Raw genomic sequence first — 17,551 nt, 5'->3', positions numbered from 1 at the left:
TCCCTTTTATTTCCTCTTACTAGATATGCACAGACTGAGAGGCATTGAGAGGCCTGGGTTTCAGTATGTGGCATCAGTGGATGAACCGGGTCAGTGGTGTTACAGCACTACTGCTCTCTTCTAATGGAAACCCTAAAAGTTGAACCCTAAACGTTGTGGCCAGGACCCGGAGAGGATAGAGAAGGTCAACACTATCTGCCTCCTCCTTAAAAGAAAAGCTAGTCCTCATTACCACTGGATAAATCTCCCGGCCACCGCGACCCAGACAACATTTCAAGGTGCATTCCATTGCCACCAAGGTCAAGGGCTACCTGGGAAATATTCTGTCCTCCTGACATAAAAATACACACACACACACGTAAGAACACACACACACACACACACACACCAGTATTCCCAAAACTTGATGTCTATTAGCAATAGCTTTGAATCGACGACAGGTAGAGAAGAGTTTAACTGAGATACGCAGACGACATGCCCATTTCCCTACATACATTCCTTACATACAAACACTTGACTGACGTGAGAGTAACGTCCAATTATAGTAAAGAATGACAGCAGGAGCACAGCAACATACCAAAGTGTAGAATAAAGGGGTCCACTCAATCAAAATAGCACTTGGTTGTTACACTTTGCATAAGAGGGAGTGAAAAACTACAGGCAAAGCATTTAAAAACTGATATATCTAAAAACAAGGGCCCTTGTCACAATAGCTTTTTTGTTTTTAACTAGTTAAGAACAAATTCTAATTTACAATGACGGCCTAGGAACACTGGGTTAACTGCCTTGTTCAGGGGAAGAACGACAGATTTTTTTTACCTTGTCAGGTCGGGAATTCGATCTAGCAACCTTTCAGTTACTGGCCCAACACTCTAACCACTAGACTACCTGCCACCCCATTGTAATGCATCCTGTATCCCATATACAATCACAGAAATACCATGTAAAACCGGTCGTATATGGTTCCATTGGCAGGGCTTGACCTATAACTAGTAGGGTTCGTGAACTCAGTAATGAGGCCAGGTCAATAATTCATGGTAAAACCACCTCAGTTGAGTGGTGGGCTTCCCATGATCCACCTCTGGGACATGGAACACATCTGAAGTCTTTTCCCCAGGTGCCATCCTGCTGTAGCCTATACATATGCCACAGCCATTATCGCCTGCTGCTTTGGACACAGGTGGAGTTGGGTTACAGAGATAATTCCTACTGTGGTAGAGAACAGCAGACAGGCTATCTATCCCCTGAGTGACCACAGCCTCTGCGTGGCCCCTGGAGCACTGGCCAGAAATAGACCAGAGATATAATAGGTCAACCTTGTCTTCACCTCTGGACCATGTGTGTCTGGTCCGGATCAGGCTTTTTTTGGTCTGACCCAAATCCCGGCCCAGATGTTTTGAGGTGTATTTTTATCCTAGCTGGACAGGAGGGACTCTGGTCAGTACTACGTGGCCAATAGCACTACTATTCTGATGTAAGGTTCCTATCAGGGTCATCTCCTCCACATCTGTTTGTCCTTATTATATCATGGTCTGAAATCTAACAACCAACTCCAGTCTTTCACCATATTCAGAAAACCGTATTCCCTCTCCCTTGGCGTGACGCAGTAGGAGCAGTAAGAATAACACTGGGGCGGTAATGAACAGGTAAAGGCTGGTAGCTGGAGGCTCCTGGATAACAAGCTCACAGTGCTGCACTGGGAACCCAATATCTTACTACAGGTGTACTTCAGCCTCTCATTGCTTGAACTTCAATCCACAACTCGAAGGTAACTGGCTCTCAACAGACAGTCAACAAACCAGTAATATCTACCATGCTCCACACAACAGTACTACATATTCAACTATATTGAATATTATAAACTGGGTGGTTCGAGCCCTGAATGCTGATTGGCTGACAGCTGTGGTATATCAGACCGTATACCACAGATATGACAAAACATTTATTTTTACTGCTCTAGTTACGTTCATAACCAGTTTATAATATGGTAACCAGTTTATAATAGCAATAAGGCACCTCAGGGGTTTGTGATATACGGCCAATATACCATTGCTAAGGGTCCAGGCGTTGCGTCGGGCCTAAGAACAGCCCTCAGCCGTGGTATATTGGCCATATACCACACCCCCGTGCTTTATTGCTTAAATATACCCTGTCCCTATCACGAATATTTGTAGAGAAGGACCAAGGCACAGCGTGAGTATCGTTCCACATCTTTTTTAATAAGTGAAACTTTGCAAGACATACAATAAACTATAAACAAAATAACAAACCGTGACGACAGAGGTGCAACATGCACTAACTCAAAATAAGATCCCACAAACAACAGGTGGGAAAAAACAATGATAGACAGCTGCCTCTGATTGGGAACCATATCAGGCCAACATAGAAATATAACATCTAGATTACCCACCCTAGTCACACCCTGACCTAACCAAAAATAGAGAATAAAAAGATCTCTAAGGTCAGGGCGTGACAGTCCCTGACCCTTTGACTCACACTCCACACTGGCAAGTCATCCCATTCACAGCTAATAAAGCGTGTTGTGTGAGGACGAGTACTGCATACAGTTGGCCCACTCAGAATGATCTGCCCTAAATTATGAATTGTATGTGTTTGTATGTGTGTCCATAGCTCTGACCACTATGGTATTCTCACAGATGCCTGGTCCGGTTGACCAGCTTGGCCGGTTGGCCTGTGTGACCTTGCCGTCTGCATCCAGCTAGCTATGACTGTATGAAGGTGGCAGCTAACAAGATCTCTCTCTCCTGCCATCTTCCACCTGCTTTGAATACATAATGAGAAAAAGCCAGGCACTGTCCCACCAGTGACCAGAGCCTGATGAAAAATGCATGACCAGTGTGGGTAAACAGCCACTCAATGTGGGTCAGCAGAGAGGAGAGGAGGAAATTATGCAAAGGTCATATTGATGTTGAATATGATCCTCACTTCTTGTGATATTTAGAAAAACCTTGGGAGGTGCGTATTGGATTGTTGATGAGAATGTTGGTCCGTGACAGTACAAGTGGTTAGAGTGATAGAGCTTCTGATAGGTCAGCTGCAGAGCTTGGAAAAACCTGACATCATCAGAAAGAGGTCATAGAAGCACTACATCTAGTATGGCTCTCTGTCATTAGTCAAAGTATCAATACCCCATGTGGGTGGGAGTGGCCTTAGACCAATGGGAGAGTTTCCTAGAGAGGCTGAATAAAGAGTGACCCTGAGAAGTCCAATATCACCAATTACCATTGATGTAAACCCTACCATTAAAGGCCTTGTGAAACTCCTTTGTAGTTAGTTTAAAACTCCTTCCCAGCTCATTTGAGCAAGCACAAGCAGTAGATCACTGTTCCAATCAAATCTTATTATGCTAAGTATTTCTGGTCAGCCTTATTAAATATGTACCCTATTCATTATTGCACAGCATTAGCAAACCATTCCCATTCATCTTTCTTGTAATTATTTCATGTTGGATTACAGCAGGCAGAGCTACAGTGGATCCCCTCTGACTGTCCATAACAGAGGCCGACAGAGCCCTGTGGTAGACTGGCGGAGAGACAAGACAAGAGGCGTTTGTAAGGCAAACTGAAACAGAATATATATGAGACACATCCATATTCGTCCATAATCTCACAGCCTTCTCTATGGCTGTCAGACTCATGCTCAACACTCCATGTCACTGAATGAATAATTTATTTCATCCCGGGAAGCAAAGGAAATTCTCCTTCAGATTTCTATTTTGCCAGTGCACCAGCCAGCCACTCAGATTCACTACTTCTTCCACCGCCGCAGTCAACGCTTTGCCTCTCTGGGGAAATACAAACACAAACATTAGACTGGGCAGATTCCTTTGAAGAACCCTCCCCGAGCTATCCCAGATAGGCAGGTATCTGATAACTTCTCTAGGGGTAAAGTCATTTTGGACCAGTGCTTTTAAGAGAAGAAGCTAGTTAAGCGTGCTTTACATACAAATTACCTGCTCTTTGCACCAGGGATGAATATCACTGCAGGTTGTATGAAATCATCAGCACAAATAAAATGTGAGGAGTATATAGATGGTAAGTATCAAACTGCAGCACCCTCAGAAGCCACCATTTGAGCAGTTCAGTGTGTTTTGGGTCGTGGCGTCTCTGGGGGCCCATACAGTTTGTCTTGTCTAAAGGATGACAGTGCAGATTAATGGGCCAATCCAGCCCACTCATCCAGCTCTTCCTCCCCTGGCGCTGTGCCACACTGCAGCTCAGTGCCTGCTGGGAGGTCACAGCCCCCAGAGGGGGTGGCAGAGTGCTGTTGCCACCAGGGATAGGGGAGGGGAACACATGTTATGTTGTGTGTGCCCCCCCCCCCCCCCCAGTAGGAGTAAAAGGGTCTACTGGGATGGGTGTTTAGAGACCAGTTGCCTGAGAGGCATTAGCCACAGGAGGTGTATGACAGAAGCCGACACCACAGGAATATTTTTCAAGACATTGCCACAATCTCTGCACCCTCTGGGAACGATGCCAGGGGCTGTGTTCCATAATCAGGTCAATCAGAGACAGAGCACCTTCCCACCATCTCTCACCCCCACCCAGCACACCACCCTGCACCTCCTCACTATTCCTGGGTTTGGGCACAGAGCACAGACTACTGGTGCCCTGCTATGTGTGTGAACATACAGAGAAGGTGTGACAGGGCTGGTGCCAGAAGGGGGGAAGAGGGAGGAAGGAGGGGGAGCTTCACACCTAACCAGACAGAAACAGAAACAGATGAGCTATACTGACAATTCTATGTGTCTGAAAAACAGGAAATCAACAGCAACTCTCATGCATACAAATAAAACAGAAACTATAAATTAGTGGCAGCAGGCAGAATGTGAACAAAGTTCAACATCTGCTAAGTTGGGCACGTTGGTCCTTTTCATAAGAACCCAAACAAAAATAAAATATGAAGATAAGAACAAAAGCTGCAATCTTAATCATTTTTCTAGGATTGAAAAATTGGGATCTCACTCCAAAGGATTACAACTTCAAATGAAAACAGATTCTGTTGGGAAATGTTTTCTAAAGTATGACGAAAGCTAGCTGCAAAGCCAAAAAAGAGAGAAAGAAGTACTCTAGTCTCTAGAACACAAAGGGATGTATGTACCACAGTCTCTTCTGTACTGAATGGAACTCTTTGAAAGAATCTAGAGAATTTAAAGATTTCATAGGGCTGAGTCACAATCAAACCAGCCCAGACAGTGTTGACAACTTGGATTAAATAGTGACCAGGAGAAGATGTTGGCCAGAACCACATACAGATGGAGGAGGACAGACACATAGATGGAAGTACAGGGCAGGCAGTGTTAAAAAGACCAGCCCGTAGTTTCATCACCCTTGAACTATTAGTTAGCTGTACTCTCCCAACACCCCTTATTTTCTTATTAGTGGTACCTACAAGTCACCCCACTTGTATCAGCCAATCATAGTTCACCATTCCCATGCAGCTCACTGACCTCTGCTGCTGCCATCAGAGTGAGATCGTGGTCAGAAGAGAATGAACGTCTTGGACTGATCCTCACCAATCTGTATTTGACCTGTGTTTTAGTGCGTTCATCTAAGTGTAAGAACTGTTGACATGTCATTGGTATTTTAGTTGGGTGTTGCTAAGGCAGTCAAGATTTTTACCAGTTATTCCTTTTATATGTGTGTCATGCTATTCCTAGCCAGCTAGCCTAATCATGCTAGCTCGTCTACGCTGTGTACCACACGCCTTGTTTAGGATAGCCTATTCATATTATTTTGTTCATATTGTCTGTGTACTTGTAGTCATATTTATTGACATGTAGAGCCTTTATGTAGTGCTACTGTACACTGTATTTAGCCTTGTCTAACAAGTAGCCTAATTTAGCCTTTGCCTTCCTCGTAGCGCAGTTACTATTCCACAGTGGTCGTGGTTTCGTGCTCATGCAGAATCTGGTTGCATTATGGTCATGTTTTCAGATATGCTTACCTGTATATGGATCTTTATGCTGTTACTGCGTTCAATTAGTTATCAGTAATTGAACATTGTAGTGCATAGATGTGTGTATTGATGTACATACTACGCTAAGCCAGTCTATTGGTTGTATACAGGCCATACTACTATGATACGACAGGACAGGCCATAGTATATGCTAAGCTAGTTTACCTATTAGAGGCCATATGTATCTGTGTATGATATTGTCCAACTGTGCTACGGCCAATGCTCTGTATGGTCATTACTGGAATCTAGCTTAATTTCTTCAAAGAACCACTCCTATTTGGCTTCCTATTTCGCAACAAAGCATCCTTCACTCATGCTGCCAAACATACCCTCGTAAAACTGACCATCCTACCGATCCTCGACGATGTCATTTACAAAATAGCCTCCAATACCCTACTCAATAAACTGGATGCAGTCTATCACAGTGCCATCCGTTTTGTCACCAAAGCCCCATATACTACCCACCACTGCGACCTGTATGCTCTCGTTGGCTGGCCCTCACTTCATACTTGTCGCCAAACCCACTAGCTCCAGGTCATCTACAAGACCTTGCTAGGTAAAGTCCCCCCTTGTCACAAGCATCAACATGAGTAGACCAAGGTGCAGCGTGGAATATGTTCATCTTGTATTTTAATGCCAAAATTGAACACTTTACAAATGTAACAAAAATGACAGCCGACAGTTCCGTCAGGTACTTACAACTAAACAGAAAGCAACTACCCACAAAAAAACGAAGGAAAAACAGGCTGCCTAAGTATGGCTTCCAATCAGAGACAACGATAGACACCTGCCTCTGAAACGTAGAATGCCCACCCACCTATCACACTCTGGCCTAGCTAAACAGAGAAAACACAGCTCTCCTAGGTCAGAGCGTGACACCCCTTATCTCCGCTCACTGGTCACCATAGCAGCACCCACCTGTCGCACGCGCTCCAGCAGGTATATCTCTCTGGTCACCCCCAAACCAATTCCTCCTTTGGCCGTCTCTCCTTCCAGTTCTCTGCTGCCAATGACTGGAACGAACTACAAAAATCTCTGAAACTGGAAACACTTATCTCCATCACTAGCTTTAAGCACCAGCTGTCAGAGCAGCTCACAGATCACCGCACCTGTACATAGCCCATCTATAATTTAGCCCATACAACTACCTCTTCCCCTACTGTATTTATTTATTTTGCTCAGGACGTGACAGCTATATTGTATTTACTTTGCCACCATGGCCTTGTTTGCCTTTACATCCCTTATCTCACCTCATTTGCTCACTTTGTATATAGACTTATTTTTCTACTGTATTATTGACTGGATATTTGTTTCGCTCCATGTGTAACTCTGTGTTGTTATATGTGTCGAACTGCTTTGCTTTATCTTGGCCAGGTCGCAATTGTAAATGAGAACTTGTTCTCAACTTGCCTACCTGGTTAAATAAAGGTGAAATAAAAAATAAATACAATTATACACTCTCACTTTTACTGTGAGCCATCATTACAGAGGAGTGCGGTGTGTTGAACCCAATATCTGCAATAAACCTGTTCTGAAGACATCTGACTTGTTATTGTCGGACAGACCAGTGGCTGATCCTTATTAACTGGTACCTATAGCTCTCTACTAGTGTCCAGTTCTAGCTGGTTCTCCCAGATCAGCCTTTAGTATTTTTTAGGCAGACAGAAATTAGAGTTAAGGTTAACTCTCAAACGACATTCATGTAGAATGCAGATATTATGAGGGTATGCTGAATAGACGTTCATTGGGGGTAAGAATTGTGAGTTGGATAGAAAGTGATAGGACAAAATCATTCAGAGAAATGACTGTATTTTGGAGAAAGAAGGAGACAGTATTCACTCCTAACCTCACCAAAGCACAGAACCATTCTTCCTTATTCACACTTCAGATTTCCAATAGTCAGGAGACTTAGAACAATTTCTGTATTGTAGTAGTGGTGTGTTTTATAGAATGTAAGACTATTGAGAGGGCCAGTCAATGATCGACCAGAGTAGACGACCTACCTTGAGACATTCTTCTGATCTGTAAAGTGAAAGAGTAATGTATTCTGAATCACAAACCACAGGAGATTGCGGCATATGTACTGTTGGGTAACCGTGACAGTCTAAAGGATATAATTGTGAATCTTAATAATACAGGGATATATTTTCGATGAGTTTCATCATGTAATTATTTTTAGATGAGTTTCCTCATCTTCTGCTGAAAGCCTGGTGCTTATTTTTGAACGGTGAGAGTAATGCAATCATTGAGAGATTAAAAAGTTCCAAGAAGCTTACTGATGTTTACAAAATATTCATATGCACCACAAACTGGCCCCTGCAGTCACAGACCCAGAGCTGGCACAGAGCTGGCCCCTGCAGTCACAGACCCAGAGCTGGCCAACAGCAGGCCCCTGCAGTCACAGACCCAGAGCTGGCCCCTGCAGTCACAGACCCTGAGCTGGCACAGAGCTGGCCCCTGCAGTCACAGACCCAGAGCTTGCCCCTGCAGTCACAGACCCAGAGCTGGCCAACAGCAGGCCCCTGCAGTCACAGACCCAGAGCTGGCCCCTGCAGTCACAGACCCAGAGCTGGCACAGAGCAGGCCCCTGCAGTCACAGACCCAGAGCTGGCCCCTGCAATCACAAACCCAGAGCTGGCCAACAGCAGGCCCCTGCAGTCACAGACCCAGAGCTGGCACAGAGCTGGCCCCTGCAGTCACAGACCCAGAGATGGCCCCTGCAATCACAAACCCAGAGCTGGCCAACAGCAGGCCCCTGCAGTCACAGACCCAGAGCTGGCCCCTGCAATCACAAACCCAGAGCTGGCCAACAGCAGGCCCCTGCAGTCACAGACCCAGAGCTGGCACAGAGCTGGCCCCTGCAGTCACAGACCCAGAGCTGGCCCCTGCAACCACAGACCCATAGCTGGCCAACAGCAGGCCCCTGCAGTCACAGACCCAGAGCTGGCACAGAGCAGGCCCCTGCAGTCACAGACCCAGAGCTGGCCCCTGCAATCACAGACCCAGAGCTGGCCCCTGCAATCACAAACCCAGAGCTGGCCAACAGCAGGCCCCTGCAGTCACAGACCCAGATCTGGCACAGAGCAGGCCCCTGCAGTCACAGACCCAGAGCTGGCCCCTGCAGTCACAGACCCAAAACTGGCACAGAGCAGGCCCCTGCAGTCACAGACCCAGAGCTGGCCCCTGCAGTCACAGACCCAGAGCAGGCCCCTGCAGTCACAGACCCAGAGCTGGCACAGAGCAGGCCCCTGCAGTCACAGACCCAGAGCTGGCCCCTGCAGTCACAGACTCAGAGCTGGCACAGAGCAGGCCCCTGCAGTCACAAACCTCAGTGATCCCACTGCTCCAAAGGGTCGGGGGGCAAGACTGTCACCACCAGAGTTAATATAGGCCACTTAGGCCACTTATGATCCTAGCCTTGGGACACTGGATGGCTCTGGAAAGTCTCATTACTAACTTCCCAAGTCAACATACTTTTTTTGTCACGCTATGTGGAGACCATTATACGACATCCAATGGTGTGCTTCTGCTGGAATGGAAAATTATTTTAACAATGTCCCCTCCGTCCCTGAACAGTCTTTGCAGCTCTGGACAGGCTCACACACCGACTCACTGTAACACAGCTAATGAGAGTCCTGCAGTCTGACACTGCTCTGTGTGTGTGTGTGTGTGTGTGTGTGTGTGTGTGTGTGTGTGTGTGTGTGTGTGTGTGTGTGTGTGTGTGTGTGTGTGTGTGTGTGTGTGTGTGTGTGTACATGCAGCTCCTCACGGACACATTGATTCCGTCTCCCCTTGTCAATCCCCCCTCCCACCCTCTACATCTCCTGGCTGCATTCCCACATACACTGCTTCTTTCCTCCACTGTCATATATAAAAAATAAATATTTAACAAATAAACTAAAATAATAAAAAAGTAAAACTATAAAATGACAATAACGAGGCTATATACAGGGGGTACCGGTACCGAGTCAATGTCCAGGGGTACAGGTTAGTCGAGGTAATTTGTCCATGTAGGTAGGGGTGATAATAAACAGTGAGTAGCGGGTCAGATGCTGAGCAGTTGCCATACCACGCGGTGATGCAACCGGTCAGAATGCTCTCAATGCTGCAGCTTTGACCATCTGGGGACCCATGCCAAATCTTTTCAGTCTCCTGAGGGGGAAAAGGTGTTGTCGTGCCCTCTTCATGACTGTCTTGGTGTGTTTGGACCCTGATAGTTTGTTCAGGATGTGGACACTAAGGAACTTGAAACTCTCGACCCGCTCCACTACAGCCCCGTCGATGTGAATGGGGGCCTGTTCGGCCCGTCTTTTCCTGTAGTCCACGATCAGCTCCTTTGTCTTGCTCACGTTGAGGGAGAGGTTGTTGTCCTGGCACCACACTGCCAGGTCTCTGACCTCCTCCCTATAGGCTGTCTCATCGTTCTCAGTGATCAGGCCTACCACTGTTGTGTCGTCAGCAAACTTAATGATGGTGTTGGAGTCGTGTTTGGCCACGCAGTTGTGGGTAAACAGGGAGTAAAGGAGCACACACCCCTGAGGGGCCCCAGTGTTGAGGATCAGCATGGCAGACGGGTTGTTGACTACTCTTACCACCTGGGGGCGGCCCGTCAGGAACTCCAGGATCCAGATGCAGAGGGAGGTGTTTAGTCTCAGGGTCCTTGGAGGAAATTACATTGAGTGATGGTATGTTTGGCTACTGGAGGAGTCAGACAAGGAGAAGTGTCATTGTCTGGAAAAAAAGTATGAAATGTATGCATTCACTACTGTAAGTCGCTCTGGATAAGAGCGTATGCTAAATGACTAAAATGTAAAATGTAAAAATGTAACAGTGCTCAGGTAGTCACTCAAATAACGTCTGTGTGATTCTGTGTGAGTACAGCACACTCCACAGTCATTGTCCTTGGGATATGGCTTTTTGGTCAGCAAAGAAACATCATCCAGACGTTAGTCATCTCTAAACAAAACCCCATTACTGATTTTCTATACAGAAGACTGAATCACTCACATTCACTCAAATATACAAAAACACATTGAAAACCATCTTGTAAGTGAATGAACACACATTTAATCTGCACCATTATGTGAGATGATTGGTGTGTGTGGTGTCTAGTGTGTCAGAGTGCAGATGATTGGTGTGTGTGGTGTCTAGTGTGTCAGAGTGCAGATGATTGGTGTGTGTGGTGTCTAGTGTGTCAGAGTGCAGATGATTGGTGTGTGTGATGTCTAGTGTGCCAGAGTGCAGATGATTGGTGTGTGTGATGTCTAGTGTGCCAGAGTGCAGATGATTGGTGTGTGTGGTGTCTACTGTGTCAGAGTGCAGATGATTGGTGTGTGTGGTGTCGTGTGTCAGAGTGCAGATGATTGGTGTGTGTGATGTCTAGTGTGTCAGAGTGCAGATGATTGGTGTGTGTGGTGTCTACTGTGTCAGAGTGCAGATGATTGGTGTGTGTGATGTCTAGTGTGTCAGAGTGCAGATGATTGGTGTGTGTGGTGTCTAGTGTGTCAGAGTGCAGATGATTGGTGTGTGTGATGTCTAGTGTGTCAGAGTGCAGATGATGGGTGTGTGTGGTGTCTACTGTGTCAGAGTGCAGATGATTGGTGTGTGTGTCCAGTGGATGATTCAGTAGAAGACTTAATTACTTTGGTGGTTAGACACTGGGACTGGGCTAGAGCGTGAGACACTATCTGTGTCACAGCCACTTAAGCAATAAAGACAGGATAACTGATCGTGAAGACTGTAGACATCATCGCCGAAGCAGCGCTGGGGGACCGGTGACAAGGATGGAGGGAGAGGAGTGGAAGAAGGATGGCAGCAGCTAACTGTGCCTCTTTTAAGAGCATACAGGACAGATGAGAAAGAGGACTGTGACATGAGTTGGGAAAGAACGAGACAGTCTGGGGCTGTTGGACCAGGGAATAATAATATACTACTTCTCATCCCCATTCAAACTCAACAGCCTCCCTGTGGCACATGGGAAATAGGAGACTTGAACAATCACATGCCCTGTTTGCCCTTTTCATCAGTGACTCTCATAGGGCCATCTTTCTAGAGCAATTGTCATTGTCAAGGAAATGTTAATAAAGTTAGGTTTCTATTGAGTACAGACCGAAGCCCCTGTGTGTTTCTCTGCAGTACTGCATGGAGCAAAAGATCAGTGCGTAGTCTCTGACACAGGTGGATGGAGAGAACACACGCTGGACTAATGATCCAGGAAAAGGGCCTTTAGTAAATTACTGTATGTGTGTGTATATGTGTGTGTGTATCCACACAAGGTGACTCAATCTATCCAAGCACCACCCTGCTCTGACAGCAATAACCTGGATAGACACAGAACATATTAAATCTCTCCGGGGCTAGAACCAGAACTTCCCACCAACCAAGAGAGACATCAATCATTTGGAGGCCCGGTCTGGAGCCACAGGGCCAAATCCAACTGAGAGACTCCACAGCAACTCCATTACAGAAATATAGAGCAGTCATACTGTACCTTGTTAAACAATGCATACTAGCACAGGGATGACCTCAGCAGAGTATAAGTACCAGTTCTGCCCCACAGTCCTGGTGGTGTGAGTCATCACAGACGCATCATGTAGCAAAACATCTGGCTCCGGACTAAGATACATATGCCCTGTTTATACCTGGTTCTAACATGCGTCCTTTGTTCTGATCTTGTCCACATTCTGATTGTACCAACATTTTTAGACAGGTGTAGATTAAAAGACGCATTGTGATCTGATTGTGATCAGCTCTTATAAGTGTAAACAGGCATGATCAGGTCAAGATCAGGACGAAGGACGCATTTTAGCGGAAGGTAAACGGGGATGGAGTGTCATCAAGGCTAACACAACGGGGTACATAACCGTTATGACATAACCAAAGATATAGGTCATTCTGTGACTCATGACGTGGTATAATATGCTGTCATGGGACAAATGTATAGGCTGTACTATGAAGTGGAAACATGTTCATCTCTCATCCCACCAGAGTAAAACATACAACAATCCTCCATAAAGGAGCAGGTATAAAATAACAGTTGAAGCAGATAACAGCTGTATTTTTCCGTGCTGTTTAGCCATGCTGTCAGAAGGTGAGTGTAGCTGGTGCATGAAGTCAGGCGCAAGAGAGCAAAATGAGTGAGCAACGTACTTTACTCAAAAATAAAGGCACAAGGTAACAATACACTTGACCAATAACCAACGGTAAACATTACGCACGGGTGAACACAGCACCCGTCGAAATACCAGCCATCATGAACCAAAATGAACATAAACAATCACGCACAAAGAACATGGGGGAAACAGAGGGTTAAATACATGAACATGTAATTGGGGAATGAAAACCAGGTGTGTAGAAAACAAAGACAAAACCAATGGAAAATGAAAGGCGGATCAGCGATAGCTAGAAGACCGGTGAAGTTGACCGCCGAACGCCGCCCAAACAAGGAGAGGGACCGACTTTGGCGGAAGTCGTGACACATGCTCTCAGGCTATGAGGTTTAGACCTCTTTTATCATCCCTCAGTGCCCGGGCTTACCTCCACTGTACCCGCACCCCACCATACCCTTGTCTGCACATTATGCCCTGAATCTATTCTACCACGCCCAGAAATCTGCTCCTTTTATTCTCTGTCCCCAATGCTCTAGACGACCAGTTTTGATTGCCTTTAGCCGCACCCTCATCCAACTCCTCCTCTGTTCCTCGGGTGATGTGGAGGTTAACCCAGGCCCTGCGTGTCCCCAGGCACTCTCATTTGTTGACTTCTGTAATCGAAAAAGCCTTGGTTTCATGCATGTTAACATCAGAAGCCTCCTCCCTAAGTTTGTTTTACTCACTGCTTTAGCACACTCCGCCAACCCTGATGTCCTTGCCGTGTATGAATCCTGGCTTAGGAAGGCCACAAAAAATTCTGAGATTTCCATACCCGACTACAACATTTTCCATCAAGGGGGAGGAGTGGCAATCTACTGCAGAGATAGCTTGCAAAGTTCTGTCATACTTTCCAGGTCTATGCCCAAACAGTTCTAATTTTAAAAATGAATCTCTCCAGAAACAAGTCTCTCACTGTTGCCACCTGTTATAGACCCCCCTCAGCTCCCAGCTATGCCCTGGACATCATATGTGAATTGATTGCCCCTCATCTATCTTCAGAGTTCGTTCTGCTAGGTGACCTAAACTGGAATATGCTTAACACCCCAGCAGTCCTACAATCTAAGTTAGATTGTAAGACACAAATTATCAAGGAACTCACCAGGTACATCCCTAAATCCGTAAACATGGCCACCTTCATAGATATTATCCTGACCAACTTGCCCTCCAAATACGCCTCTGCTGTTTTCAATCAGCATCTCAGCGATCACTGCCTCATTGCCTGCATCTGCTATGGGTCCGCAGTCAAACGACCACCCCTTATCACTGTCAAACGCTCCCTAAAACACTTCTGCGAGCAGGCCTTTCTAATCGACCTGGCCCGGGTATCCTGGAAGGATATTGACCTCATCCCGTCAGTCGAGGATGCCTGGTCATTCTTTAACCTGTTGGGGATAGGGGGCACTATTTGCACGGCCGGATAAAAAACGTACCCGATTTAATCTGGTTACTACTCCTGCCCAGTAACTAGAATATGCATATAATTGTTTGATTTGGATCGAAAACACCCTAAAGTTTCTAAAACTGTTTGAATGGTGTCTGTGAGTATAACAGAACTCATTTGGCAGGCCAAAACCTGAGAAGATTCCTTACAGGAAGCGCGCTCTCTGACTATTTCTTGGCCTTCTTGATCATCTCTAACCAAAACAGGGGATCTCTGGCATAACGTGACATTTTCTAACGCTCCCATAGGCTCTCAGAAGGCGCCAGAACGATGAATGGTGGCTTTGCAGGCCATGGCTGAAAAACAGTAGCGCATTTGGATAGTGGTCGATCTGAGGACAATGAGACTGGAGGCGCGTGCACGAGCCGACACCATGTTTACTTTCTCTCTCTTTGAACGAAAACAACGACTCCCGGTCAGAATATTATCGCTTTTTTACGATTTATGATTATGATTTTAAACAGCGTTTGACATGCTTCGAAGTACGGTAATGGAATATTTTTACATTTCTTGTCACGAAACACGTCGGGTGCGTCACCCTTCTTTACCCTTCGGATAGTGTCTTGAACGCACGAACAAAACACCGCTATTTGGATATAACTATGGATTATTTGGAACCAAACCAACATTTGTTATTGAAGTAGAAGGCCTGGGAGTGCATTCTGACGAAGAACAGCAAAGGTAATCAAACTTTTCTGATAGTAAATCGGAGTTTGGTGAGTACCACACTTGGTGGGTGTCAAAATAGCTAGCCTGTGATGGCCGGGCTATCTACTCAGAATATTGCAACATGTGCTTTCACCGAAAAGCTATTTTAAAATCGGACATAGCGAGTGCATAAAGGAGTTCTGTATCTATAATTCTTAAAATAATTGTTATGTTTTTTGTGAACGTTTATCGTGAGTAATTTAGTAAATTCACCGGAAGTGTTCGGTGGGAATGCTTGTCACATGCTAGTCACATGCTAATGTAAAAAGCTGGTTTTTGATATAAATATGAACTTGATTGAACAAAACATGCATGTATTGGATAACATAATGTCCTAGGATTGTCATCTGATGAAGATCATCAAAGGTTAGTGCTGCATTTAGCTGTGGTTTGGGTTTATGTGACATTATATGCTAGCTTGAAAAATGGGTGTCTGATTATTTCTGGCTGGGTACTCTGCTGACATAATCTAATGTTTTGCTTTTGTTGTAAAGCCTTTTTGAAATCGGACAGTGTGGTTAGATTAACGAGAGTATTGTCTTTAAAATGGTGTAAAATAGTCATGTGTTTGAGAAATTGAAGTAATAGCATTTCTAAGGTATTTGAATATCACGCCATGGGATTACACTGGCTGTTGAGTAGGCGTCCCACCTAGCCCATAGAGGTTAAAAGTAATTTCCTCACCATCTTAAATAAGCATGCCCCTTTCAAAAAATGTAGAACTAAGAACAGATATAGTCCTTGGTTCACTCCAAACCTGACTGCCCTTGACCAGCACAAAAACATCCTGTGGCGAACCGCAATAGCATCGAATAGCAACTGTTCAGGGAAGTCAGGAACCAATACACGCAGTCAGTCAGGAAAGCAAAGGCTAGCTTTTTCAAATAGGAATTTGCATCCTGTAGCTCTAACTCCAAAAAGTTTTGGGACACTGTAAAGTCCATGGAGAACAAGAGCACCTGCTCCCAGCTGCCCACTGCACTGAGGCTAGGTAACACGGTCACCACCGATAAATCCATGATAATCGAAAATTTCAATAAGCATTTCTCTACGGCTGGCCATGCTTTCCTCCTGGCTACCCCAACCCCGGCCAACAGCTCCGCACCCCCCGCAGCTACTTGCCCGAGCCTCCCCAGCTTCTCCTTCACCCAAATCCAGATAGCAGATGTTATGAAAGAGCTGCAAAACCTGGACCAGTACAAATCAGCTGGGCTAGACAATCTGGACACTCTCTTCCTAAAATTATCCGCCGCTGTTGTTGCAACCCCTATTACCAGTTTGTTCGACCTCTCTTTTGTATCGTCCGAGATCCCTAGAGATTGGAAAGCTGCCGCGGTCATCCCCCTCTTCAAAGGGGGTGACACTCTAGACTCAAACTGTTATAAACCTATATCCATCCTGCCCTGCCTTTCTAAAGTCTTCGAAAGCCTGACCAACTTAACCTGTTGGGGCTAGGGGGCAGTATTTGCACGGCCGGATAAAAAACGTACCCGATTTAATCTGGTTACTACTCCTGCCCAGTAACTAGAATATGCATATAATTATTGGCTTTGGATAGAAAACACCCTAAAGTTTCTAAAACTGTTTGAATGGTGTCTGTGAGTATAACAGAACTCATTTGGCAGGCCAAAACCTGAGAAGATTCCTTACAGGAAGTGGCCTGTCTGACCATTTCTTGCCCTCCTTGATCATCTCTAACAAAAACAGGGGATCTCTGGCATGACGTGACACTTCCGACGGCTCCCATAGGCTCTCAGAACCCGGGAAAAAGGTGAATGACATAATTCAAGGCCCTGGCTGAAAAGCTTTAGCGCAAACTTACCCCAGTAAAACTGACTATCCTCGACTTCGGCGATGTCATCTACAAAATTGCTTCCAATACTCTACTCAGCAAACTGGATGCAGTCTATCACAGTGCCATCCGTTTTGTTACCAAAGTCCCTTATACCACCCACCACTGCGACCTGTATGCTCTAGTCGGCTAGCCCTCGCTACATATTCATCGCCAGACCCACTGGCTCCAGGTCATCTATAAGTCTATGCTAGGTAAAGCTCCGCCTTATCTCAGCTCACTGGTCACGATAACAACACCCACCCGTAGCACGCGCTCCAGCAGGTATATCTCACTGGTCATCCCTAAAGCCAACACCTTCTTAGGCTGCCTTTCCTTCCAGTTCTCTGCCGCCAGTGACTGGAACGAAGTGCAAAAATCGCTGAAGCTGGAGACTTATATTTCCCTCACTAACTTTAAACATCAGCTATCTGAGCAGCT

The sequence above is a fragment of the Salmo trutta genome, chromosome 1 (assembly GCF_901001165.1).
Source record: "Salmo trutta chromosome 1, fSalTru1.1, whole genome shotgun sequence".
Classification (NCBI taxonomy): domain Eukaryota; kingdom Metazoa; phylum Chordata; class Actinopteri; order Salmoniformes; family Salmonidae; genus Salmo; species Salmo trutta.
This window is presented reverse-complemented; position numbering follows the sequence as displayed.